This window comes from Brienomyrus brachyistius, chromosome 2 (genome assembly GCF_023856365.1).
Source record: "Brienomyrus brachyistius isolate T26 chromosome 2, BBRACH_0.4, whole genome shotgun sequence".
NCBI lineage: Eukaryota > Metazoa > Chordata > Actinopteri > Osteoglossiformes > Mormyridae > Brienomyrus > Brienomyrus brachyistius.
Window position 1 is genome coordinate 34883563 of NC_064534.1, and position 24287 is coordinate 34907849.

A 24287-nucleotide genomic window follows, 5' to 3' on the forward strand; every position below is an offset into this window, starting at 1 on the left:
GCATAGAAAACAAAGCGGTCAGTTGAAGAGGAATAATATCAGTACTTTGTTTAAAACTGTGTGTAAAAAGCTGTCTCTTTATCATTAACAATAAGTTGTAAAACGTGAATGGGGAGTGACAGTCTTCAAGTTTGTGAGAAGATCGCGCCCTGGTGGAATAAAGGCACGAACAGCTTACAGCACCTAGAATTACCAGGAAGTATTTAGAGTAAAACGGTTTCTAAAAGCTGCCTTTATGAATGAGAGAAAAAAAATATATATATATATAAAATAGTAAAATGGAAGGGGAGTGATAGATTTAAATTAATCGTGAAGTGGAGCGCCCCCTGTATAAAGTAAAAGTGAGAAAAGCTTACAGCACCTGGTGTTCCCAGGTGGTCTCCAATCCAAGTACTAACCAGACCCTACCCTGCTTAGCTTCCGAGATCAGACAAGGTCGGGCCTGTTCAGGGTGGTATGGCCGTAAGCGAGAGATGCTACCAAAAACAGCCCTTTTGCATTACACGCGTCTATACATGCCAGTTAGTCCCATTGGATCCTACTCCTGTTTTTTTTTTTTTTTATCTGACTCACACTGCAGCCCCACCATCCAATCGGCAGCGCCGGACCCACACCAAACATTCACCAAACTACTCAGCCGGCAGCCTACCACAATTATTCCATTCTTTCCGCATCCGCACACTTCCTTCTTTTTAACTCCTTTTCACTACCGCACAGGTTAATCGCCGCATGTCCCCCGCCGGCAAACATTACTCCTTTGCCTACTGCATGCAGGCTTCTCTTAACGACCCTCTGTTATCAACTCCGCTAACAGCCACAAAATCTCCGCCGCACGAAGCCCACTGGTAGCTGCTGAATCACATGCTTCCCCAAAACGTCGCGCTGTCAGAACACTGGGAGCTACACACACCAACAAGTCCATACTGCAGGCTGCAGCCAGAACAATTTTCTACATTCAAACATCGACGGCCTCTTCTCTCTAAAAATTCAGCAGACCGCTTCTACCACCAGCAAAGAAGTTTCCATCCCTAATTCCTCTGTGATTCCCACTAACCTAAACATTAAGCTGGCATTGAAGGGTGTGAATTACCCCGGCCAACCTGCTCTTTTAAATACAGCTTTTAGCAAGTTTTGAAAGGAGGAGAAGAGCAGACCTTGCTATGCCAATAATATCGAGTCTTCTGTGGTGAAGTGGTTTTTGCATAGAAAACAAAGCGATGAGTTGAAGAGGAATTATATCAGTACTTTGTTTAAAACTGTGTGTAAAAAGCTGTCTCTTTGTTATTAACAATAAGTTGTAAAACTTGAATGGGGAGTGACAGTCTTCAAGTTTGTGAGAAGATCGCGCCCTGGTGGAATAAAGGCACGAACAGCTTACAGCAGCTAGAATTACCAGGCAGTATTTAGAGTAAAACGGTGTGTAAAAGCTGCCTTTATGAATGAGAGAAAAAAGAAATATATAAAATAGTAAAATGGAAGGGGAGTGATAGATTTAAATTAATCGTGAAGTGGAGCGCCCCCTGTATAAAGTAAAAGTGAGAAAAGCTTACAGCACCTGGTGTTCCCAGGTGGTCTCCCAACCAAGTACTAACCAGACCCTACCCTGCTTAGCTTCCGAGATCAGACGAGATCAGGCGTGTTCAGGGTGGTATGGCCGTAAGCGAGAGATGCTACCAAAAACAGCCCTTTTGCATTACACGCCTCTATACATGCCAGTTGGTCCCATTGGATACTACTAATGTTCTTTTTTTTTTTATCTGACTCACACTGCAGCCCCACCATCCAATCGGCAGCGCCGGACCCACACCAAACATTCACCAAACTACTCAGCCGGCAGCCTACCACAATTATTCCATTCTTTCCGCATCCGCACACTTCCTTCTTTTTAACTCCTTTTAACTACCGCACAGGTTTATCGCCGCATGTCCCCCGCCGGCAAACATTACTCCTTTGCCTACTGCATGCAGGCTTCTCTTAACGACCCCCTGTTATCAACTCCGCTAACAGCCACAAAATCTCCGCCGCACGAAGCCCACTGGTAGCTGCTGAATCACATGCTTCCCCAAAACGTCGCGCTGTCAGAACACTGGGAGCTACACACACCAACAAGTCCATACTGCAGGCTGCAGCCAGAACAATTTTCTACATTCAAACATCGACGGCCTCTTCTCTCTAAAAATTCAGCAGACCGCTTCTACCACCAGCAAAGAAGTTTCCATCCCTAATTCCTCTGTGATTCCCACTAACCTAAACATTAAGCTGGCATTGAAGGGTATGAATTACCCCGGCCAATCTGTTCTTTTAAATACAGCTTTTAGCAAGTTTTGAAAGGAGAAGAGCAGAACTTGCTATGCCAATAATATCGAGTCTTCTGTGGCGAAGTGGTTTTTGCATAGAAAACAAAGCGGTCAGTTGAAGAGGAATAATATCAGTACTTTGTTTAAAACTGTGTGTAAAAAGCTGTCTCTTTATCATTAACAATAAGTTGTAAAACGTGAATGGGGAGTGACAGTCTTCAAGTTTGTGAGAAGATCGCGCCCTGGTGGAATAAAGGCACGAACAGCTTACAGCACCTAGAATTACCAGGAAGTATTTAGAGTAAAACGGTTTCTAAAAGCTGCCTTTATGAATGAGAGAAAAAAAAAATATATATATATAAAATAGTAAAATGGAAGGGGAGTGATAGATTTAAATTAATCCTGAAGTGGAGCGCCCCCTGTATAAAGTAAAAGTGAGTAAAGCTTACAGCACCTGGTGTTCCCAGGTGGTCTCCCAACCAAGTACTAACCAGACCCTACCCTGCTTAGCTTCCGAGATCAGACAAGGTCGGGCCTGTTCAGGGTGGTATGGCCGTAAGCGAGAGATGCTACCAAAAACAACCCTTTTGCATTACACGCGTCTATACATGCCAGTTAGTCCCATTGGATCCTACTCCTGGTTTTTTTTTTTTTTTATCTGACTCACACTGCAGCCCTACCATCCAATCGGCAGCGCAGGACCCACACCAAACATTCACCAAACTACTCAGCCGGCAGCCTACCACAATTATTCCATTCTTTCCGCATCCGCACACTTCCTTCTTTTTAACTCCTTTTAACTACCGCACAGGTTTATCGCCGCATGTCCCCCGCCGGCAAACATTACTCCTTTGCCTACTGCATGCAGGCTTCTCTTAACGACCCTCTGTTATCAACTCCGCTAACAGCCACAAAATCTCCGCCGCACGAAGCCCACTGGTAGCTGCTGAATCACATGCTTCCCCAAAACGTCGCGCTGTCAGAACACTGGGAGCTACACACACCAACAAGTCCATACTGCAGGCTGCAGCCAGAACAATTTTCTACATTCAAACATCGACGGCCTCTTCTCTCTAAAAATTCAGCAGACCGCTTCTACCACCAGCAAAGAAGTTTCCATCCCTAATTCCTCTGTGATTCCCACTAACCTAAACATTAAGCTGGCATTGAAGGGTGTGAATTACCCCGGCCAATCTGTTCTTTTAAATACAGCTTTTAGCAAGTTTTGAAAGGAGAAGAGCAGAACTTGCTATGCCAATAATATCGAGTCTTCTGTGGCGAAGTGGTTTTTGCATAGAAAACAAAGCGGTCAGTTGAAGAGGAATAATATCAGTACTTTGTTTAAAACTGTGTGTAAAAAGCTGTCTCTTTATCATTAACAATAAGTTGAAAAACGTGAATGGGGAGTGACAGTCTTCAAGTTTGTGAGAAGATCACGCCCTGGTGGAATAAAGGCACGAACAGCTTACAGCACCTAGAATTACCAGGAAGTATTTAAAGTAAAACGGTGTGTAAAAGCTGCCTTTATGAAAGAGAGAAAATAAATATATATATATATAAAATAGTAAAATGGAAGGGGAGTGATAGATTTAAATTAATCGTGAAGTGGAGCGCCCCCTGTATAAAGTAAAAGTGAGAAAAGCTTACAGCACCTGGTATTCCCAGGTGGTCTCCCATCCAAGTACTAACCAGACCCTACCCTGCTTAGCTTCCGAGATCAGACGAGATCAGACGTGTTCAGGGTGGTATGGCCGTAAGCGAGAGATGCTACCAAAAACAGCCCTTTTGCATTACACGCGTCTATACATGCCAGTTAGTCCCATTGGATCCTACTCCTGGTTTTTTTTTTTTTTTATCTGACTCACACTGCAGCCCCACCATCCAATCGGCAGCGCCGGACCCACACCAAACATTCACCAAACTACTCAGACGGCAGCCTACCACAATTATTCAATTCTTTCCGCATCCGCACACTTCCTTCTTTTTAACTCCTTTTCACTACCGCACAGGTTAATCGCCGCACGTCCCCCGCCGGCAAACATTACTCCTTTGCCTACTGCATGTAGGCTTCTCTTAACGACCCTCTGTTATCAACTCCGCTAACAGCCACAAAATCTCCGCCGCACGAAGCCCACTGGTAGCTGCTGAATCACATGCTTCCCCAAAACGTCGCGCTGTCAGAACACTGGGAGCTACACACACCAACAAGTCCATACTGCAGGCTGCAGCCAGATCAATTTTCTACATTCAAACATCGACGGCCTCTTCTCTCTAAAAATTCACCAGACCGCTTCTACCAGCAGCAAAGAAGTTTCCATCCCTAATTCCTCTGTGATTCCCACTAACCTAAACATTAAGCTGGCATTGAAGGGTGTGAATTACCCCGGCCAATCTGTTCTTTTAAATACAGCTTTTAGCAAGTTTTGAAAGGAGAAGAGCAGAACTTGCTATGCCAATAATATCGAGTCTTCTGTGGCGAAGTGGTTTTTGCATAGAAAACAAAGCGGTCAGTTGAAGAGGAATAATATCAGTACTTTGTTTAAAACTGTGTGTAAAAAGCTGTCTCTTTATCATTAACAATAAGTTGTAAAACGTGAATGGGGAGTGACAGTCTTCAAGTTTGTGAGAAGATCGCGCCCTGGTGGAATAAAGGCACGAACAGCTTACAGCACCTAGAATTACCAGGAAGTATTTAGAGTAAAACGGTTTCTAAAAGCTGCCTTTATGAATGAGAGAAAAAAAAAAATATATATATATATATAAAATAGTAAAATGGAAGGGGAGTGATAGATTTAAATTAATCGTGAAGTGGAGCGCCCCCTGTATAAAGTAAAAGTAAGAAAGGCTTACAGCACCTGGTATTCCCAGGAGGTCTCCCATCCAAGTACTAACCAGACCCTACACTGCTTGGCTTCCGAGATCAGACGAGATCGGGCGTGTTCAGGGTGGTATGGCCGTAAGCGAGAGATGCTACCAAAAACAGCCCTTTTGCATTACACGCGTCTATACATGCCAGTTAGTCCCATTGGATCCTACTCCTGGTTTTTTTTTTTTTTTTATCTGACTCACACTGCAGCCCCACCATCCAATCGGCAGCGCCGGACCCACACCAAACATTCACCAAACTACTCAGCCGGCAGCCTACCACAATTATTCCATTCTTTCCGCATCCGCACACTTCCTTCTTTTTAACTCCTTTTCACTACCGCACAGGTTTATCGCCGCATGTCCCCCGCCGGCAAACATTACTCCTTTGCCTACTGCATGCAGGCTTCTCTTAACGACCCTCTGTTATCAACTCCGCTAACAGCCACAAAATCTCCGCCGCACGAAGCCCACTGGTAGCTGCTGAATCACATGCTTCCCCAAAACGTCGCGCTGTCAGAACACTGGGAGCTACACACACCAACAAGTCCATACTGCAGGCTGCAGCCAGAACAATTTTCTACATTCAAACATCGACGGCCTCTTCTCTCTAAAAATTCACCAGACCGCTTCTACCACCAGCAAAGAAGTTTCCATCCCTAATTCCTCTGTGATTCCCACTAACCTAAACATTAAGCTGGCATTGAAGGGTCTGAATTACCCCGGCCAATCTGTTCTTTTAAATACAGCTTTTAGCAAGTTTTGAAAGGAGAAGAGCAGAACTTGCTATGCCAATAATATCGAGTCTTCTGTGGCGAAGTGGTTTTTGCATAGAAAACAAAGCGGTCAGTTGAAGAGGAATAATATCAGTACTTTGTTTAAAACTGTGTGTAAAAAGCTGTCTCTTTATCATTAACAATAAGTTGTAAAACGTGAATGGGGAGTGACAGTCTTCAAGTTTGTGAGAAGATCGCGCCCTGGTGGAATAAAGGCACGAACAGCTTACAGCACCTAGAATTACCAGGAAGTATTTAGAGTAAAACGGTTTCTAAAAGCTGCCTTTATGAATGAGAGAAAAAATATATATATATATATATATAAAATAGTAAAATGGAAGGGGAGTGATAGATTTAAATTAATCGTGAAGTGGAGCGCCCCCTGTATAAAGTAAAAGTGAGAAAAGCTTACAGCACCTGGTATTCCCAGGAGGTCTCCCATCCAAGTACTAACAAGACCCTACCCTGATTGGCTTCCGAGATCGGATGAGATCGGGCGTGTTCAGGCTGGCATGGCCATAAGCGAGAGACGCTACCAAAAACAGCCCTTTTGCATTACACGCCTCTATACATGCCAGTTGGTCCCATTGGATCCTACTAATGTTTTTTTTTTTTTATCTGACTCACACTGCAGCCCCACCATCCAATCGGCAGCGCCGGACCCACACCAAACATTCACCAAACTACTCAGCCGGCAGCCTACCACAATTATTCCATTCTTTCCGCATCCGCACACTTCCTTCTCTTTAACTCCTTTTCACTACTGCACAGGTTAATCGCCGCACGTCCCCCGCCAGCAAACATTACTCCTTTGCCTACTGCATGCAGGCTTCTCTTAACGACCCTCTGTTATCAACTCCGCTAACAGCCACAAAATCTCCGCCGCACGAAGCCCACTGGTAGCTGCTGAATCACATGCTTCCCCAAAACGTTGCGCTGTCAGAACACTGGGAGCTACACACACCAACAAGTCCATACTGCAGGCTGCAGCCAGAACAATTTTCTACATTCAAACATCGACGGCCTCTTCTCTCTAAAAATTCACCAGACCGCTTCTACCACCAGCAAAGAAGTTTCCATCCCTAATTCCTCTGTGATTCCCACTAACCTAAACATTAAGCTGGCATTGAAGGGTGTGAATTACCCCGGCCAATCTGTTCTTTTAAATACAGCTTTTAGCAAGTTTTGAAAGGAGGAGAAGAGCAGACCTTGCTATGCCAATAATATCGAGTCTTTTGTGGTGAAGTGGTTTTTGCATAGAAAACAAAGCGGTGAGTTGAAGAGGAATTATATCAGTACTTTGTTTAAAACTGTGTGTAAAAAGCTGTCTCTTTATCATTAACAATAAGTTGTAAAACGTGAATGGGGAGTGACAGTCTTCAAGTTTGTGAGAAGATCGCGCCCTGGTGGAATAAAGGCACGAACAGCTTACAGCACCTAGAATTACCAGGCAGTATTTAGAGTAAAACGGTGTGTAAAAGCTGCCTTTATGAATGAGAGAAAAAAAATATATATATAAAATAGTAAAATGGAAGGGGAGTGCTAGATTTAAATTAATCGTGAAGTGGAGCGCCCCCTGTATAAAGTAAAACTGAGAAATGCTTACAGCACCTGGTATTCCCAGGCTGTCTCCCATCCAAGTACTAACCAGACCCTACCCGGCTTAGCTTCCGAGATAAGACGAGATCGGGCGCGTTCAGGGTGGTATGGCCGTAAGCGAGAGACGCTACCAAAAATAGCCCTTTTGCATTACACGCGTCTATACATGCCAGTTATTCCCATTGGATCCTACACCTGTTTTTTTTTTTTTTTATCTGACTCACACTGCAGCACCACCATCCAATCGGCAGCACCGGACCCACACCAAACATTCACCAAACTACTCATCCGGCAGCCTACCACAATTATTCCATTCATTCCGCATCCGCACACTTCCTTCTCTTTAACTCCTTTTCACTACCGCACAGGTTAATTGCCGCACGTCCCCCGCCGGCAAACATTACTCCTTTGCCTACCTCATGCAGGCTTCTCTTAACAACCCTCTGTTATCAACTCCGCTAACAGCCACAAAATCTCTGCCGCACGAAGCCCACTGGTAGCTGTTGAATCACATGCTTCCCCAAAACGTCGCGCTGTCAGAACACTGGGAGCTACACACACCAACAAGTCCATACTGCAGGCTGCAGCCAGAACAATTTTCTACATTCAAACATCGACGGCCTCTTCTCTCTAAAAATTCACCAGACCGCTTCTACCACCAGCAAAGAAGTTTTCATCCCTAATTCTTCTGTGATTCCCACTAACCTAAACATTGAGCTGGCATTGAAGGGTGTGAATTACCCCGGCCAACCTGCTCTTTTAAATACAGCTTTTAGCAAGTTTTGAAAGGAGGAGAAGAGCAGATAATATGCCAATAATATCGAATATTCTGTGGCGAAGTGGTTTTTGCATAGAAAACAAAGCGGTGAGTTTAAGAGGAATTATATCAGTACTTTGTTTAAAACTGTGTGTAAAAAGCTGTCTCTTTATTATTAACAATAAGTTGTAAAACGTGAATGGGGAGTGACAGTCTTCAAGTTTGTGAGAAGATCGCGCCCTGGTGGAATAAAGGCACGAACAGCTTACAGCAGCTATAATTACCAGGCAGTATTTAGAGTAAAACGTGTGTAAAAGCTGCCTTTATGAATGAGAGAAAAAAGAAATATATAAAATAGTAAAATGGAAGGGGAGTGATAGATTTAAATTAATCGTGAAGTGGAGCGCCCCCTGTATAAAGTAAAAGTGAGAAAAGCTTACAGCACCTGGTATTCCCAGTAGGTCTCCCTTCCAAGTACTAACCAGACCTTACCCTGCTTAGCTTCCGAGATCGGACGATATCGGGTGTGTTCAGGGTGGTACGGCCGTAAGCGAGATACACTACCAAAAACAGCTCTTTTGCATTACACGCGTCTATACATGCCAGTTAGTCCCATTGGATCCTACACCTGTTTTTTTTTTTTTAATCTGACTCACACTGCAGCACCACCATCCAATCGGCAGCGCCGCACCCACACCAAACATTCACCAAACTACTCAGCCGGCAGCCTACCACAATTATTCCATTCTTTCCGCATCCGCACACTTCCTTCTCTTTAAGTCCGTTTCATTACCGAACAGGTTAATCGCCGCACGTCCCCCGCCGGCAAACATTACTCATTTGCCTACCGCATGCAGGCTTCTCTTAAAGACCCTCTGTTATCAACTCCGCTAACAGCCACAAAATCTCCGCCGCACGAAGCCCACTGGTAGCTGCTGAATCACATGCTTCGCCAAAACGTCGCGCTGTCAGAACACTGGGAGCTACACACACCAACAAGTCCATACTGCAGGCTGCAGCCAGAACAATTTTCTACATTCAAACATCGACGGCCTCTTCTCTCTAAAAATTCACCAGACCGCTTCTACCACCAGCAAAGAAGTTTCCATCCCTAATTCCTCTGTGATTCCCACTAACCTAAACATTAAGCTGGCATTGAAGGGTGTGAATTACCCCGGCCAATCTCTTCTTTTAAATACAGCTTTTAGCAAGTTTTGAAAGGAGAAGAGCAGAACTTGCTATGCCAATAATATCGAGTCTTCTGTGGCGAAGTGGTTTTTGCATAGAAAACAAAGCGGTCAGTTGAAGAGGAATAATATCAGTACTTTGTTTAAAACTGTGTGTAAAAAGCTGTCTCTTTATCATTAACAATAAGTTGTAAAACGTGAATGGGGAGTGACAGTCTTCAAGTTTGTGAGAAGATCACGCCCTGGTGGAATAAAGGCACGAACAGCTTACAGCACCTAGAATTACCAGGAAGTATTTAAAGTAAAACGGTGTGTAAAAGCTGCCTTTATGAAAGAGAGAAAATAAATATATATATATATAAAATAGTAAAATGGAAGGGGAGTGATAGATTTAAATTAATCGTGAAGTGGAGCGCCCCCTGTATAAAATAAAAGTGAGAAAGGCTTACAGCACCTGGTATTCCCAGGAGGTCTCCCATCCAAGTACTAACCAGACCCTACGCTGCTTGGCTTCCGAGATCAGACGAGATCGGGCGTGTTCAGGGTGGTATGGCCGTAAGCGAGAGATGCTACCAAAAACAGCCCTTTTGCATTACACGTGTCTATACATGCCAGTTAGTCCCATTGGATCCTACTCCTGGTTTTTTTTTTTTTTTTATCTGACTCACACTGCAGCCCTACCATCCAATCGGCAGCGCCGGACCCACACCAAACATTCACCAAACTACTCAGCCGGCAGCCTACCACAATTATTCCATTCTTTCCGCATCCGCACACTTCCTTCTTTTTAACTCCTTTTAACTACCGCACAGGTTTATCGCCGCATGTCCCCCGCCGGCAAACATTACTCCTTTGCCTACTGCATGCAGGCTTCTCTTAACGACCCCCTGTTATCAACTCCGCTAACAGCCACAAAATCTCCGCCGCACGAAGCCCACTGGTAGCTGCTGAATCACATGCTTCCCCAAAACGTCGCGCTGTCAGAACACTGGGAGCTACACACACCAACAAGTCCATACTGCAGGCTGCAGCCAGAACAATTTTCTACATTCAAACATCGACGGCCTCTTCTCTCTAAAAATTCACCAGACCGCTTCTACCACCAGCAAAGAAGTTTCCATCCCTAATTCCTCTGTGATTCCCACTAACCTAAACATTAAGCTGGCATTGAAGGGTGTGAATTACCCCGGCCAATCTGTTCTTTTAAATACAGCTTTTAGCAAGTTTTGAAAGGAGAAGAGCAGAACTTGCTATGCCAATAATATCGAGTCTTCTGTGGCGAAGTGGTTTTTGCATAGAAAACAAAGCGGTCAGTTGAAGAGGAATAATATCAGTACTTTGTTTAAAACTGTGTGTAAAAAGCTGTCTCTTTATCATTAACAATAAGTTGTAAAACGTGAATGGGGAGTGACAGTCTTCAAGTTTGTGAGAAGATCGCGCCCTGGTGGAATAAAGGCACGAACAGCTTACAGCACCTAGAATTACCAGGAAGTATTTAGAGTAAAACGGTTTCTAAAAGCTGCCTTTATGAATGAGAGAAAAAAAAAAAAATATATATATATATATATTACACGCGTCTATACATGCCAGTTAGTCCCATTGGATCCTACTCCTGGTTTTTTTTTTTTTTTATCTGACTCACACTGCAGCCCCACCATCCAATCGGCAGCGCCGGACCCACACCAAACATTCACCAAACTACTCAGACGGCAGCCTACCACAATTATTCAATTCTTTCCGCATCCGCACACTTCCTTCTTTTTAACTCCTTTTCACTACCGCACAGGTTAATCGCCGCACGTCCCCCGCCGGCAAACATTACTCCTTTGCCTACTGCATGTAGGCTTCTCTTAACGACCCTCTGTTATCAACTCCGCTAACAGCCACAAAATCTCCGCCGCACGAAGCCCACTGGTAGCTGCTGAATCACATGCTTCCCCAAAACGTCGCGCTGTCAGAACACTGGGAGCTACACACACCAACAAGTCCATACTGCAGGCTGCAGCCAGATCAATTTTCTACATTCAAACATCGACGGCCTCTTCTCTCTAAAAATTCACCAGACCGCTTCTACCAGCAGCAAAGAAGTTTCCATCCCTAATTCCTCTGTGATTCCCACTAACCTAAACATTAAGCTGGCATTGAAGGGTGTGAATTACCCCGGCCAATCTGTTCTTTTAAATACAGCTTTTAGCAAGTTTTGAAAGGAGAAGAGCAGAACTTGCTATGCCAATAATATCGAGTCTTCTGTGGCGAAGTGGTTTTTGCATAGAAAACAAAGCGGTCAGTTGAAGAGGAATAATATCAGTACTTTGTTTAAAACTGTGTGTAAAAAGCTGTCTCTTTATCATTAACAATAAGTTGTAAAACGTGAATGGGGAGTGACAGTCTTCAAGTTTGTGAGAAGATCGCGCCCTGGTGGAATAAAGGCACGAACAGCTTACAGCACCTAGAATTACCAGGAAGTATTTAGAGTAAAACGGTTTCTAAAAGCTGCCTTTATGAATGAGAGAGAAAAAAAAATATATATATATATATATAAAATAGTAAAATGGAAGGGGAGTGATAGATTTAAATTAATCGTGAAGTGGAGCGCCCCCTGTATAAAGTAAAAGTAAGAAAGGCTTACAGCACCTGGTATTCCCAGGAGGTCTCCCATCCAAGTACTAACCAGACCCTACACTGCTTGGCTTCCGAGATCAGACGAGATCGGGCGTGTTCAGGGTGGTATGGCCGTAAGCGAGAGATGCTACCAAAAACAGCCCTTTTGCATTACACGCGTCTATACATGCCAGTTAGTCCCATTGGATCCTACTCCTGGTTTTTTTTTTTTTTTTATCTGACTCACACTGCAGCCCCACCATCCAATCGGCAGCGCCGGACCCACACCAAACATTCACCAAACTACTCAGCCGGCAGCCTACCACAATTATTCCATTCTTTCCGCATCCGCACACTTCCTTCTTTTTAACTCCTTTTCACTACCGCACAGGTTTATCGCCGCATGTCCCCCGCCGGCAAACATTACTCCTTTGCCTACTGCATGCAGGCTTCTCTTAACGACCCTCTGTTATCAACTCCGCTAACAGCCACAAAATCTCCGCCGCACGAAGCCCACTGGTAGCTGCTGAATCACATGCTTCCCCAAAACGTCGCGCTGTCAGAACACTGGGAGCTACACACACCAACAAGTCCATACTGCAGGCTGCAGCCAGAACAATTTTCTACATTCAAACATCGACGGCCTCTTCTCTCTAAAAATTCACCAGACCGCTTCTACCACCAGCAAAGAAGTTTCCATCCCTAATTCCTCTGTGATTCCCACTAACCTAAACATTAAGCTGGCATTGAAGGGTCTGAATTACCCCGGCCAATCTGTTCTTTTAAATACAGCTTTTAGCAAGTTTTGAAAGGAGAAGAGCAGAACTTGCTATGCCAATAATATCGAGTCTTCTGTGGCGAAGTGGTTTTTGCATAGAAAACAAAGCGGTCAGTTGAAGAGGAATAATATCAGTACTTTGTTTAAAACTGTGTGTAAAAAGCTGTCTCTTTATCATTAACAATAAGTTGTAAAACGTGAATGGGGAGTGACAGTCTTCAAGTTTGTGAGAAGATCGCGCCCTGGTGGAATAAAGGCACGAACAGCTTACAGCACCTAGAATTACCAGGAAGTATTTAGAGTAAAACGGTTTCTAAAAGCTGCCTTTATGAATGAGAGAAAAAATATATATATATATATATATAAAATAGTAAAATGGAAGGGGAGTGATAGATTTAAATTAATCGTGAAGTGGAGCGCCCCCTGTATAAAGTAAAAGTGAGAAAAGCTTACAGCACCTGGTATTCCCAGGAGGTCTCCCATCCAAGTACTAACCAGACCCTACCCTGATTGGCTTCCGAGATCGGATGAGATCGGGCGTGTTCAGGCTGGCATGGCCATAAGCGAGAGACGCTACCAAAAACAGCCCTTTTGCATTACACGCCTCTATACATGCCAGTTGGTCCCATTGGATCCTACTAATGTTTTTTTTTTTTTTATCTGACTCACACTGCAGCCCCACCATCCAATCGGCAGCGCCGGACCCACACCAAACATTCACCAAACTACTCAGCCGGCAGCCTACCACAATTATTCCATTCTTTCCGCATCCGCACACTTCCTTCTCTTTAACTCCTTTTCACTACTGCACAGGTTAATCGCCGCACGTCCCCCGCCAGCAAACATTACTCCTTTGCCTACTGCATGCAGGCTTCTCTTAACGACCCTCTGTTATCAACTCCGCTAACAGCCACAAAATCTCCGCCGCACGAAGCCCACTGGTAGCTGCTGAATCACATGCTTCCTCAAAACGTTGCGCTGTCAGAACACTGGGAGCTACACACACCAACAAGTCCATACTGCAGGCTGCAGCCAGAACAATTTTCTACATTCAAACATCGACGGCCTCTTCTCTCTAAAAATTCACCAGACCGCTTCTACCACCAGCAAAGAAGTTTCCATCCCTAATTCCTCTGTGATTCCCACTAACCTAAACATTAAGCTGGCATTGAAGGGTGTGAATTACCCCGGCCAATCTGTTCTTTTAAATACAGCTTTTAGCAAGTTTTGAAAGGAGGAGAAGAGCAGACCTTGCTATGCCAATAATATCGAGTCTTTTGTGGTGAAGTGGTTTTTGCATAGAAAACAAAGCGGTGAGTTGAAGAGGAATTATATCAGTACTTTGTTTAAAACTGTGTGTAAAAAGCTGTCTCTTTATCATTAACAATAAGTTGTAAAACGTGAATGGGGAGTGACAGTCTTCAAGTTTGTGAGAAGATCGCGCCCTGGTGGAATAAAGGCACGAACAGCTTACAGCACCTAGAATTACCAGGCAGTATTTAGAGTAAAACGGTGTGTAAAAGCTGCCTTTATGAATGAGAGAAAAAAAATATATATATAAAATAGTAAAATGGAAGGGGAGTGCTAGATTTAAATTAATCGTGAAGTGGAGCGCCCCCTGTATAAAGTAAAACTGAGAAATGCTTACAGCACCTGGTATTCCCAGGCTGTCTCCCATCCAAGTACTAACCAGACCCTACCCGGCTTAGCTTCCGAGATAAGACGAGATCGGGCGCGTTCAGGGTGGTATGGCCGTAAGCGAGAGACGCTACCAAAAATAGCCCTTTTGCATTACACGCGTCTATACATGCCAGTTATTCCCATTGGATCCTACACCTGTTTTATTTTTTTTTTATCTGACTCACACTGCAGCACCACCATCCAATCGGCAGCACCGGACCCACACCAAACATTCACCAAACTACTCATCCGGCAGCCTACCACAATTATTCCATTCATTCCGCATCCGCACACTTCCTTCTCTTTAACTCCTTTTCACTACCGCACAGGATAATTGCCGCACGTCCCCCGCCGGCAAACATTACTCCTTTGCCTACCTCATGCAGGCTTCTCTTAACAACCCTCTGTTATCAACTCCGCTAACAGCCACAAAATCTCTGCCGCACGAAGCCCACTGGTAGCTGTTGAATCACATGCTTCCCCAAAACGTCGCGCTGTCAGAACACTGGGAGCTACACACACCAACAAGTCCATACTGCAGGCTGCAGCCAGAACAATTTTCTACATTCAAACATCGACGGCCTCTTCTCTCTAAAAATTCACCAGACCGCTTCTACCACCAGCAAAGAAGTTTTCATCCCTAATTCTTCTGTGATTCCCACTAACCTAAACATTGAGCTGGCATTGAAGGGTGTGAATTACCCCGGCCAACCTGCTCTTTTAAATACAGCTTTTAGCAAGTTTTGAAAGGAGGAGAAGAGCAGATAATATGCCAATAATATCGAATATTCTGTGGCGAAGTGGTTTTTGCATAGAAAACAAAGCGGTGAGTTTAAGAGGAATTATATCAGTACTTTGTTTAAAACTGTGTGTAAAAAGCTGTCTCTTTATTATTAACAATAAGTTGTAAAACGTGAATGGGGAGTGACAGTCTTCAAGTTTGTGAGAAGATCGCGCCCTGGTGGAATAAAGGCACGAACAGCTTACAGCAGCTATAATTACCAGGCAGTATTTAGAGTAAAACGTGTGTAAAAGCTGCCTTTATGAATGAGAGAAAAAAGAAATATATAAAATAGTAAAATGGAAGGGGAGTGATAGATTTAAATTAATCGTGAAGTGGAGCGCCCCCTGTATAAAGTAAAAGTGAGAAAAGCTTACAGCACCTGGTATTCCCAGTAGGTCTCCCTTCCAAGTACTAACCAGACCTTACCCTGCTTAGCTTCCGAGATCGGACGATATCGGGTGTGTTCAGGGTGGTACGGCCGTAAGCGAGATACACTACCAAAAACAGCTCTTTTGCATTACACGCGTCTATACATGCCAGTTAGTCCCATTGGATCCTACACCTGTTTTTTTTTTTTTAATCTGACTCACACTGCAGCACCACCATCCAATCGGCAGCGCCGCACCCACACCAAACATTCACCAAACTACTCAGCCGGCAGCCTACCACAATTATTCCATTCTTTCCGCATCCGCACACTTCCTTCTCTTTAAGTCCGTTTCATTACCGAACAGGTTAATCGCCGCACGTCCCCCGCCGGCAAACATTACTCATTTGCCTACCGCATGCAGGCTTCTCTTAAAGACCCTCTGTTATCAACTCCGCTAACAGCCACAAAATCTCCGCCGCACGAAGCCCACTGGTTGCTGTTGAATCACATGCTTCCCCAAAATGTCACGCTGTCAGAACACTGGGAGCTACACACGCCAACAAGTCCATACTGCAGGCTGCAGCCAGAACAATTTTCTACATTGAAACATCGACAGCCTCTTCTCTCTAAAAATTCACCAGACCGCTTCTACCACCAGCAAAGAAGTTTCCATCCCTAATTCCTCTGTGATTCCCACTAACCTAAACATTAAGCTGGCATTGAAGGGTGTGAATTACCCCGGCCAACCTGCTCTTTTAAATACAGCTTTTAGCAAGTTTTGAAAGGAGGAGAAGAGCAGATAATATGCCAATAATATCGAATATTTTGTGGCGAAGTGGTTTTTGCATAGAAAACAAAGCGGTGAGTTGAAGAGGAATTATATCAGTACTTTGTTTAAAACTGTGTGTAAAAAGCTGTCTCTTTATTATTAACAATAAGTTGTAAAACGTGAATGGGGAGTGACAGTCTTCAAGTTTGTGAGAAGATCGTGCCCTGGTGGAATAAAGGCACGAACAGCTTACAGCACCTAGAATTACCAGGCAATATTTAGAGTAAAACGTGTGTAAAAGCTGCCTTTATGAATGAGAGAAAAATATATATATATATAAATTAGTAAAATGGAAGGGGAGTGATAGATTTAAATTAATCGTGAAGTGGAGCGCCCCCTGTATAAAGTAAAAGTGAGAAAAGCTTACAGCACCTGGTATTCCCAGGAGGTCTCCCATCCAAGTACTAACCAGACCCTACCCCACTTAGCTTCCGAGATCAGACGAGATCGGGCGTGTTCAGGGTGGTATGGCCATAAGCAAGAGACACTACCAAAAACAGCCCTTTTGCATTACACGCCTCTATACATGCCAGTTAGTCCCATTGGATCCTACTCCTGTTTTTTTTTTTTTTTTTATCTGACTCACACTGCAGCACCACCATCCAATCGGCAGCGCCGCACCCACACCAAACATTCACCAAACTACTCAGCCGGCAGCCTACCACAATTATTCCATTCTTTCCGCATCCGCACACTTCCTTCTCTTTAAGTCGTTTTCACTACCGCACAGGTTAATCGCCGCACGTCCCCCGCCGGCAAACATTACTCCTTTGCCTACCTCATGCAGGCTTCTCTTAACGACCCTCTGTTATCAACTCCTCTAACAGCCACAAAATCTCTGCCGCACGAAGCCCACTGGTAGCTGTTGAATCACATGCTTCCCCAAAACGTTACGCTGTCAGAACACTGGGAGCTACACACGCCAACAAGTCCATACTGCAGGCTGCAGCCAGAACAATTTTCTACATTGAAACATCGACGGCCTCTTCTCTCTAAAAATTCACCAGACCGCTTCTACCATCAGCAAAGAAGTTTCCATCCCTAATTCCTCTGTGATTCCCACTAACCTAAACATTAATCTGGCATTGAAGGGTGTGAATTACCCCGGCCAACCTGCTCTTTTAAATACAGCTTTTAGCAAGTTTTGAAAGGAGGAGAAGAGCAGACCTTGCTATGCCAACAATATCAAGTCTTCTGTGGCGAAGTGGTTTTTGCATAGAAAACAAAGCGGTGAGTTGAAGAGGAATTATATCAGTACTTTGTTTAAAACTGTGTGTAAAAAGCTGTCTCTTTCTTATTAACAATAAGTTGTAAAACGTGAATGGGGAGTGACAGTCTTCAAGTTTGTGAGAAGATCGTGCCCTGGTGGAATAAAGGCACGAACAGCTTACAGCACCTAGAATTACCAGGAAGTATTTAGAGTAAAATGGTGTGTAAAAGCTGCCTTTATGAATGAGAGAAAAAAAAAAATATATATATATAAAATAGTAAAATGGAAGGGGAGTGATAGATTTAAATTAATCGTGAAGTGGAGCGCCCCCTGTATAAAGTAAAAGTGAGAAAAGCTTACAGCACCTGGTATTCCCAGGAGGTCTCCCATCCAAGTACTAACCAGACCCTAACCTGCTTGGCTTCCGAGATCGGATGAGATCGGGCGTGTTCAGGGTGGTATGGCCATAAGCGAGAGACGTGACCAAAAACAGCCCTTTTGCATTACACGCGTCTATACATGCCAGTTAGTCCCATTGGATCATACTCCTGGTTTTTTTTTTTTTTTATCTGACTCACACTGCAGCACCACCATCCAATCGGCAGCGCCGGACCCACACCAAACATTCACCAAACTACTCAGCCGGCAGCCTACCACAATTATTCCATTCTTTCCGCATCCGCACACTTCCTTCTTTTTAACTCCTTTTCACTACCGCACAGGTTAATCGCCGCACGTCCCCCGCCGGCAAACATTACTCCTTTGCCTACTGCATGCAGGCTTCTCTTAACGACCCTCTGTTATCAACTCCGCTAACAGCCACAAAATCTCCGCCGCACGAAGCCCACTGGTAGCTGCTGAATCACATGCTTCCCCAAAACGTCGCGCTGTCAGAACAATGGGAGCTACACACACCAACAAGTCCATACTGCAGGCTGCAGCCAGAACTATTTTCTACATTCAAACATAGACGGCCTCTTCTCTCTAAAAATTCACCAGACCGCTTCTACCACCAGCAAAGAAGTTTCCATCCCTAATTCCTCTGTGATTCCCACTAACCTAAACATTAAGCTGGCATTGAAGGGTGTGAATTACCCCGGCCAATCTGTTCTTTTAAATACAGCTTTTAGCAAGTTTTGAAAGGAGAAGAGCAGAACTTGCTATGCCAATAATATCGAATCTTCTGTGGCGAAGTGGTTTTTGCATAGAAAACAAAGCGGTCAGTTGAAGAGGAATAATATCAGTACTTTGTTTAAAACTGTGTGTAAAAAGCTGTCTCTTTATCATTAACAATAAGTTGTAAAACGTGAATGGGGAGTGACAGTCTTCAAGTTTGTGAGAAGATCGCGCCCTGGTGGAATAAAGGCACGAACAGCTTACAGCACCTAGAATTACCAGGAAGTATTTAGAGTAAAACGGTTTCTAAAAGCTGCCTTTATGAATGAGAGAAAAAAAAAAATATATATATAAAATAGTAAAATGGAAGGGGAGTGATAGATTTAAATTAATCGTGAAGTGGAGCGCCCCCTGTATAAAGTAAAAATGAGAAAAGCTTACAGCACCTGGTATTCCCAGGTGGTCTCCCATCCAACTACTAACCAGACCCTACCCTGCTTAGCTTCCGAGATCGGATGAGATCGGGCGTGTTCAGGGTGGTATGGCCATAAGCGAGAGACACGACCAAAAACAGCCCTTTTGCATTACACGCGTCTATACATGCCAGTTAGTCCCATTGGATCCTACTCCTGGTTTTTTTTTTTTATCTGACTCACACTGCAGCCCCACCATCCAATCGGCAGCGCCGGACCCACACCAAACATTCACCAAACTACTCAGCCGGCAGCCTACCACAATTATTCCATTCTTTCCGCATCCGCACACTTCCTTCTTTTTAACTCCTTTTCACTACCGCACAGGTTAATCGCCGCACGTCCCCCGCCGGCAAACATTACTCCTTTGCCTACCGCATGCAGGCTTCTCTTAACGACCCTCTGTTATCAACTCCGCTAACAGCCACAAAATCTCCGCCGCACGAAGCCCACTGGTAGCTGCTGAATCACATGCTTCTCCAAAACGTCGCGCTGTCAGAACACTGGGAGCTACACACACCAACAAGTCCATACTGCAGGCTGCAGCCAGAACTATTTTCTACATTCAAACATCGACGGCCTCTTCTCTCTAAAAATTCACCAGACCGCTTCTACCACCAGCAAAGAAGTTTCCATCCCTAATTCCTCTGTGATTCCCACTAACCTAAACATTAAGCTGGCATTGAAGGGTGTGAATTACCCCGGCCAATCTGTTCTTTTAAATACAGCTTTTAGCAAGTTTTGAAAGGAGAAGAGCAGAACTTGCTATGCCAATAATATCGAGTCTTCTGTGGCGAAGTGGTTTTTGCATAGAAAACAAAGCGGTCAGTTGAAGAGGAATAATATCAGTAATTTGTTTAAAGACCCTCTGTTATCAACTCCGCTAACAGCCACAAAATCTCCGCCGCACGAAGCCCACTGGTTGCTGTTGAATCACATGCTTCCCCAAAATGTCATGCTGTCAGAACACTGGGAGCTACACACGCCAACAAGTCCATACTGCAGGCTGCAGCCAGAACAATTTTCTACATTCAAACATCGACGGCCTCTTCTCTCTAAAAATTCACCAGACCGCTTCTACCACCAGCAAAGAAGTTTCCATCCCTAATTCCTCTGTGATTCCCACTAACCTAAACATTAAGCTGGCATTGAAGGGTGTGAATTACCCCGGCCAATCTGTTCTTTTAAATACAGCTTTTAACAAGTTTTGAAAGGAGAAGAGCAGAACTTGCTATGCCAATAATATCGAGTCTTCTGTGGTGAAGTGGTTTTTGCATAGAAAACAAAGCGGTCAGTTGAAGAGGAATAATATCAGTACTTTGTTTAAAACTGTGTGTAAAAAGCTGTCTCTTTATCATTAACAATAAGTTGTAAAACGTGAATGGGGAGTGACAGTCTTCAAGTTTGTGAGAATATTGCGCCCTGGTGGAATAAAGGCACGAACAGCTTACAGCACCTAGAATTACCAGGAAGTATTTAGAGTAAAACGGTTTCTAAAAGCTGCCTTTATGAATGAGAGAAAAAAAAATATATATATATATATATATATATATATATATATAAAATAGTAAAATGGAAGGGGAGTGATAGATTTAAATTAATCGTGAAGTGGAGCGCCCCCTGTATAAAGTAAAAGTGAGAAAAGCTTACAGCACCTGGTATTCCCAGGTGGTCTCCCATCCAAGTACTAACCAGACCCTAGCCTGCTTAGCTTCCGAGATCAGACGAGATCGGGCGCGTTCAGGGTGGTATGGCCAAAAGCGAGTGACGCTACCAAAAATAGTCCTTTTGCATTACACGCGTCTATACATGCCAGTTAGTCCCATTGGATCCTACTCCTGTTTTTTTTTTTTTTTTTATTTGACTCACACTGCAGCCCCACCATCCAATCGGCAGTGCCGGAACCACACCAAACATTCACCAAACTACTCAGCCGGCAGCCTACCACAATTATTCCATTCTTTCCGCATCCGCACACTTCCTTCTTTTTAACTCCTTTTCACTACCGCACAGGTTAATCGCCGCACGTCCCCCGCCGGCAAACATTACTCCTTTGCCTACCGCATGCAGGCTTCTCTTAACGACCCTCTGTTATCAACTCCGCTAACAGCCACAAAATCTCCGCCGCACGAAGCCCACTGGTAGCTGCTGAATCACATGCTTCCCCAAAACGTCGCGCTGTCAGAACACTGGGAGCTACACACACCAACAAGTCCATACTGCAGGCTGCAGCCAGAACTATTTTCTACATTCAAACATCGACGGCCTCTTCTCTCTAAAAATTCACCAGACCGCTTCTACCACCAGCAAAGAAGTTTCCATCCCTAATTCCTCTGTGATTCCCACTAACCTAAACATTAAGCTGGCATTGAAGGGTGTGAATTACCCCGGCCAATCTGTTCTTTTAAATACAGCTTTTAGCAAGTTTTGAAAGGAGAAGAGCAGAACTTGCTATGCCAATAATATCGAGTCTTCTGTGGCGAAGTGGTTTTTGCATAGAAAACAAAGCGGTCAGTTGAAGAGGAATAATATCAGTAATTTGTTTAAAGACCCTCTGTTATCAACTCCGCTAACAGCCACAAAATCTCCGCCGCACGAAGCCCACTGGTTGCTGTTGAATCACATGCTTCCCCAAAATGTCATGCTGTCAGATCACTGGGAGCTACACACGCCAACAAGTCCATACTGCAGGCTGCAGCCAGAACAATTTTCTACATTGAAACATCGACGGCCTCTTCTCTCTAAAAATTCACCAGACCGCTTCTACCACCAGCAAAGAAGTTTCCATCCCTAATTCCTCTGTGATTCCCACTAACCTAAACATTAAGCTGGCATTGAAGGGTGTGAATTACCCCGGCCAATCTGTTCTTTTAAATACAGCTTTTAGCAAGTTTTGAAAGGAGAAGAGCAGAACTTGCTATGCCAATAATATCGAGTCTTCTGTGGCGAAGTGGTTTTTGCATAGAAAACAAAGCGGTGAGTTGAAGAGGAATTATATCAGTACTTTGTTTAAAACTGTGTGTAAAAAGCTGTCTCTTTATTATTAACAATAAGTTGTAAAACGTGAATGGGGAGTGACAGTCTTCAAGATTGTGAGAAGATCGTGCCCTGGTGGAATAAAGGCACGAACAGCTTACAGCACCTAGAATTACCAGGAAGTATTTAGAGTAAAACGGTGTGTAAAAGCTGCCTTTATGAATGAGAGAAAAAAAATATATATATATAAAATAGTAAAATGGAAGGGGAGTGATAGATTTAAATTAATCGTGAAGTGGAGCGCCCCCTGTATAAAGTAAAAGTGAGAAAAGCTTACAGCACCTGGTATTCCCAAGTGGTCTCCCATCCAACTACTAACCAGACCCTACCCTGCTTAGCTTCCGAGATCAGACGAGATCGGGCGTGTTCAGGGTGGTATGGCCGTAAGCGAGAGATGCTACCAAAAACAGCCCTTTTGCATTACACGCGTCTATACATGCCAGTTAGTCCCATTGGATCCAACTCCTGGTTTTTTATTTTTTTTATCTGACTCACACTGCAGCCCCACCATCCAATCGGCAGCGCCGGACCCACACCAAACATTCACCAAACTACTCAGCCGGCAGCCTACCACAATTATTCCATTCTTTCCGCATCCGCACACTTCCTTCTCTTTAACTCCTTTTCACTACCGCACAGGTTAATCGCCGCACGTCCCCCGCCGGCAAACATTACTCCTTTGCCTACTGCATGCAGGCTTCTCTTAACGACCCTCTGTTATCAACTCCGCTAACAGCCACAAAATCTCCGCCGCACGAAGCCCACTGGTAGCTGCTGAATCACATGCTTCCCCAAAACGTCGCGCTGTCAGAACACTGGGAGCTACACACACCAACAAGTCCATACTGCAGGCTGCAGCCAGAACTATTTTCTACATTCAAACATCGACGGCCTCTTCTCTCTAAAAATTCACCAGACCGCTTCTACCACCAGCAAAGAAGTTTCCATCCCTAATTCCTCTGTGATTCCCACTAACCTAAACATTAATCTGGCATTGAAGGGTGTGAATTACCCCGGCCAACCTGCTCTTTTAAATACAGCTTTTAGCAAGATTTGAAAGGAGGAGAAGAGCAGACCTTGCTATGCCAAAAATATCAAGTCTTCTGTGGCGAAGTGGTTTTTGCATAGAAAACAAAGCGGTGAGTTGAAGAGGAATTATATCAGTACTTTGTTTAAAACTGTGTGTAAAAAGCTGTCTCTTTATTATTAACAATAAGTTGTAAAACGTGAATGGGGAGTGACAGTCTTCAAGATTGTGAGAAGATCGTGCCCTGGTGGAATAAAGGCACGAACAGCTTACAGCACCTAGAATTACCAGGAAGTATTTAGAGTAAAACGGTGTGTAAAAGCTGCCTTTATGAATGAGAGAAAAAAAAAATTTATATATAAAATAGTAAAATGGAAGGGGAGTGATAGATTTAAATTAATCGTGAAGTGGAGCGCCCCCTGTATAAAGTAAAAGTGAGAAAAGCTTACAGCACCTGGTATTCCCAAGTGGTCTCCCATCCAACTACTAACCAGACCCTACCCTGCTTAGCTTCCGAGATCAGACGAGATCGGGCGTGTTCAGGGTGGTATGGCCGTAAGCGAGAGATGCTACCAAAAACAGCCCTTTTGCATTACACGCGTCTATACATGCCAGTTAGTCCCATTGGATCCAACTCCTGGTTTTTTATTTTTTTTATCTGACTCACACTGCAGCCCCACCATCCAATCGGCAGCGCCGGACCCACACCAAACATTCACCAAACTACTCAGCCGGCAGCCTACCACAATTATTCCATTCTTTCCGCATCCGCACACTTCCTTCTCTTTAACTCCATTTCACTACCGCACAGGTTAATCGCCGCACGTCCCCCGCCGGCAAACATTACTCCTTTGCCTACCGCATGCAGGCTTCTCTTAAAGACCCTCTGTTATCAACTCCGC

At 44.2% G+C, this 24287-nt stretch overlaps 15 non-coding genes and 4 pseudogenes across 15 annotated transcripts; all 19 read right to left on the reverse strand.

The window, feature by feature from the left end:
- Positions 1-349: 349 nt before the first annotated feature.
- On the reverse strand, positions 350-468 carry LOC125731668 (5S ribosomal RNA; annotated as a pseudogene).
- Positions 469-1543: 1075 nt separating this feature from the next.
- LOC125734042 (5S ribosomal RNA) lies at positions 1544-1662 on the reverse strand. Its single transcript, XR_007393370.1, has one exon. It is a non-coding gene; the product is annotated as a 5S ribosomal RNA (ribosomal RNA).
- A 1077-nt stretch (positions 1663-2739) lies between these two features.
- On the reverse strand, positions 2740-2858 carry LOC125731025 (5S ribosomal RNA). Its single transcript, XR_007391315.1, has one exon. It is a non-coding gene; the product is annotated as a 5S ribosomal RNA (ribosomal RNA).
- A 1079-nt stretch (positions 2859-3937) lies between these two features.
- On the reverse strand, positions 3938-4056 carry LOC125734536 (5S ribosomal RNA). The gene has a single exon (XR_007393844.1). It is a non-coding gene; the product is annotated as a 5S ribosomal RNA (ribosomal RNA).
- A 1084-nt stretch (positions 4057-5140) lies between these two features.
- Positions 5141-5259, reverse strand: LOC125734505 (5S ribosomal RNA). The gene has a single exon (XR_007393814.1). It is a non-coding gene; the product is annotated as a 5S ribosomal RNA (ribosomal RNA).
- Positions 5260-6343: 1084 nt separating this feature from the next.
- Positions 6344-6462, reverse strand: LOC125731356 (5S ribosomal RNA; annotated as a pseudogene).
- A 1075-nt stretch (positions 6463-7537) lies between these two features.
- Positions 7538-7656, reverse strand: LOC125731433 (5S ribosomal RNA; annotated as a pseudogene).
- A 1071-nt stretch (positions 7657-8727) lies between these two features.
- On the reverse strand, positions 8728-8846 carry LOC125731175 (5S ribosomal RNA). The gene has a single exon (XR_007391458.1). It is a non-coding gene; the product is annotated as a 5S ribosomal RNA (ribosomal RNA).
- A 1077-nt stretch (positions 8847-9923) lies between these two features.
- On the reverse strand, positions 9924-10042 carry LOC125734673 (5S ribosomal RNA). The gene has a single exon (XR_007393976.1). It is a non-coding gene; the product is annotated as a 5S ribosomal RNA (ribosomal RNA).
- Positions 10043-12103: 2061 nt separating this feature from the next.
- On the reverse strand, positions 12104-12222 carry LOC125734506 (5S ribosomal RNA). Its single transcript, XR_007393815.1, has one exon. It is a non-coding gene; the product is annotated as a 5S ribosomal RNA (ribosomal RNA).
- Positions 12223-13306: 1084 nt separating this feature from the next.
- LOC125737007 (5S ribosomal RNA) lies at positions 13307-13425 on the reverse strand. The gene has a single exon (XR_007396274.1). It is a non-coding gene; the product is annotated as a 5S ribosomal RNA (ribosomal RNA).
- A 1076-nt stretch (positions 13426-14501) lies between these two features.
- On the reverse strand, positions 14502-14620 carry LOC125731434 (5S ribosomal RNA; annotated as a pseudogene).
- Positions 14621-15691: 1071 nt separating this feature from the next.
- Positions 15692-15810, reverse strand: LOC125731177 (5S ribosomal RNA). The gene has a single exon (XR_007391460.1). It is a non-coding gene; the product is annotated as a 5S ribosomal RNA (ribosomal RNA).
- A 1073-nt stretch (positions 15811-16883) lies between these two features.
- LOC125734168 (5S ribosomal RNA) lies at positions 16884-17002 on the reverse strand. The gene has a single exon (XR_007393492.1). It is a non-coding gene; the product is annotated as a 5S ribosomal RNA (ribosomal RNA).
- A 1084-nt stretch (positions 17003-18086) lies between these two features.
- LOC125734728 (5S ribosomal RNA) lies at positions 18087-18205 on the reverse strand. Its single transcript, XR_007394031.1, has one exon. It is a non-coding gene; the product is annotated as a 5S ribosomal RNA (ribosomal RNA).
- A 1078-nt stretch (positions 18206-19283) lies between these two features.
- Positions 19284-19402, reverse strand: LOC125733310 (5S ribosomal RNA). Its single transcript, XR_007392658.1, has one exon. It is a non-coding gene; the product is annotated as a 5S ribosomal RNA (ribosomal RNA).
- A 1563-nt stretch (positions 19403-20965) lies between these two features.
- On the reverse strand, positions 20966-21084 carry LOC125735677 (5S ribosomal RNA). The gene has a single exon (XR_007394970.1). It is a non-coding gene; the product is annotated as a 5S ribosomal RNA (ribosomal RNA).
- Positions 21085-22628: 1544 nt separating this feature from the next.
- LOC125733722 (5S ribosomal RNA) lies at positions 22629-22747 on the reverse strand. Its single transcript, XR_007393059.1, has one exon. It is a non-coding gene; the product is annotated as a 5S ribosomal RNA (ribosomal RNA).
- Positions 22748-23827: 1080 nt separating this feature from the next.
- LOC125733723 (5S ribosomal RNA) lies at positions 23828-23946 on the reverse strand. Its single transcript, XR_007393060.1, has one exon. It is a non-coding gene; the product is annotated as a 5S ribosomal RNA (ribosomal RNA).
- Positions 23947-24287: the final 341 nt, after the last annotated feature.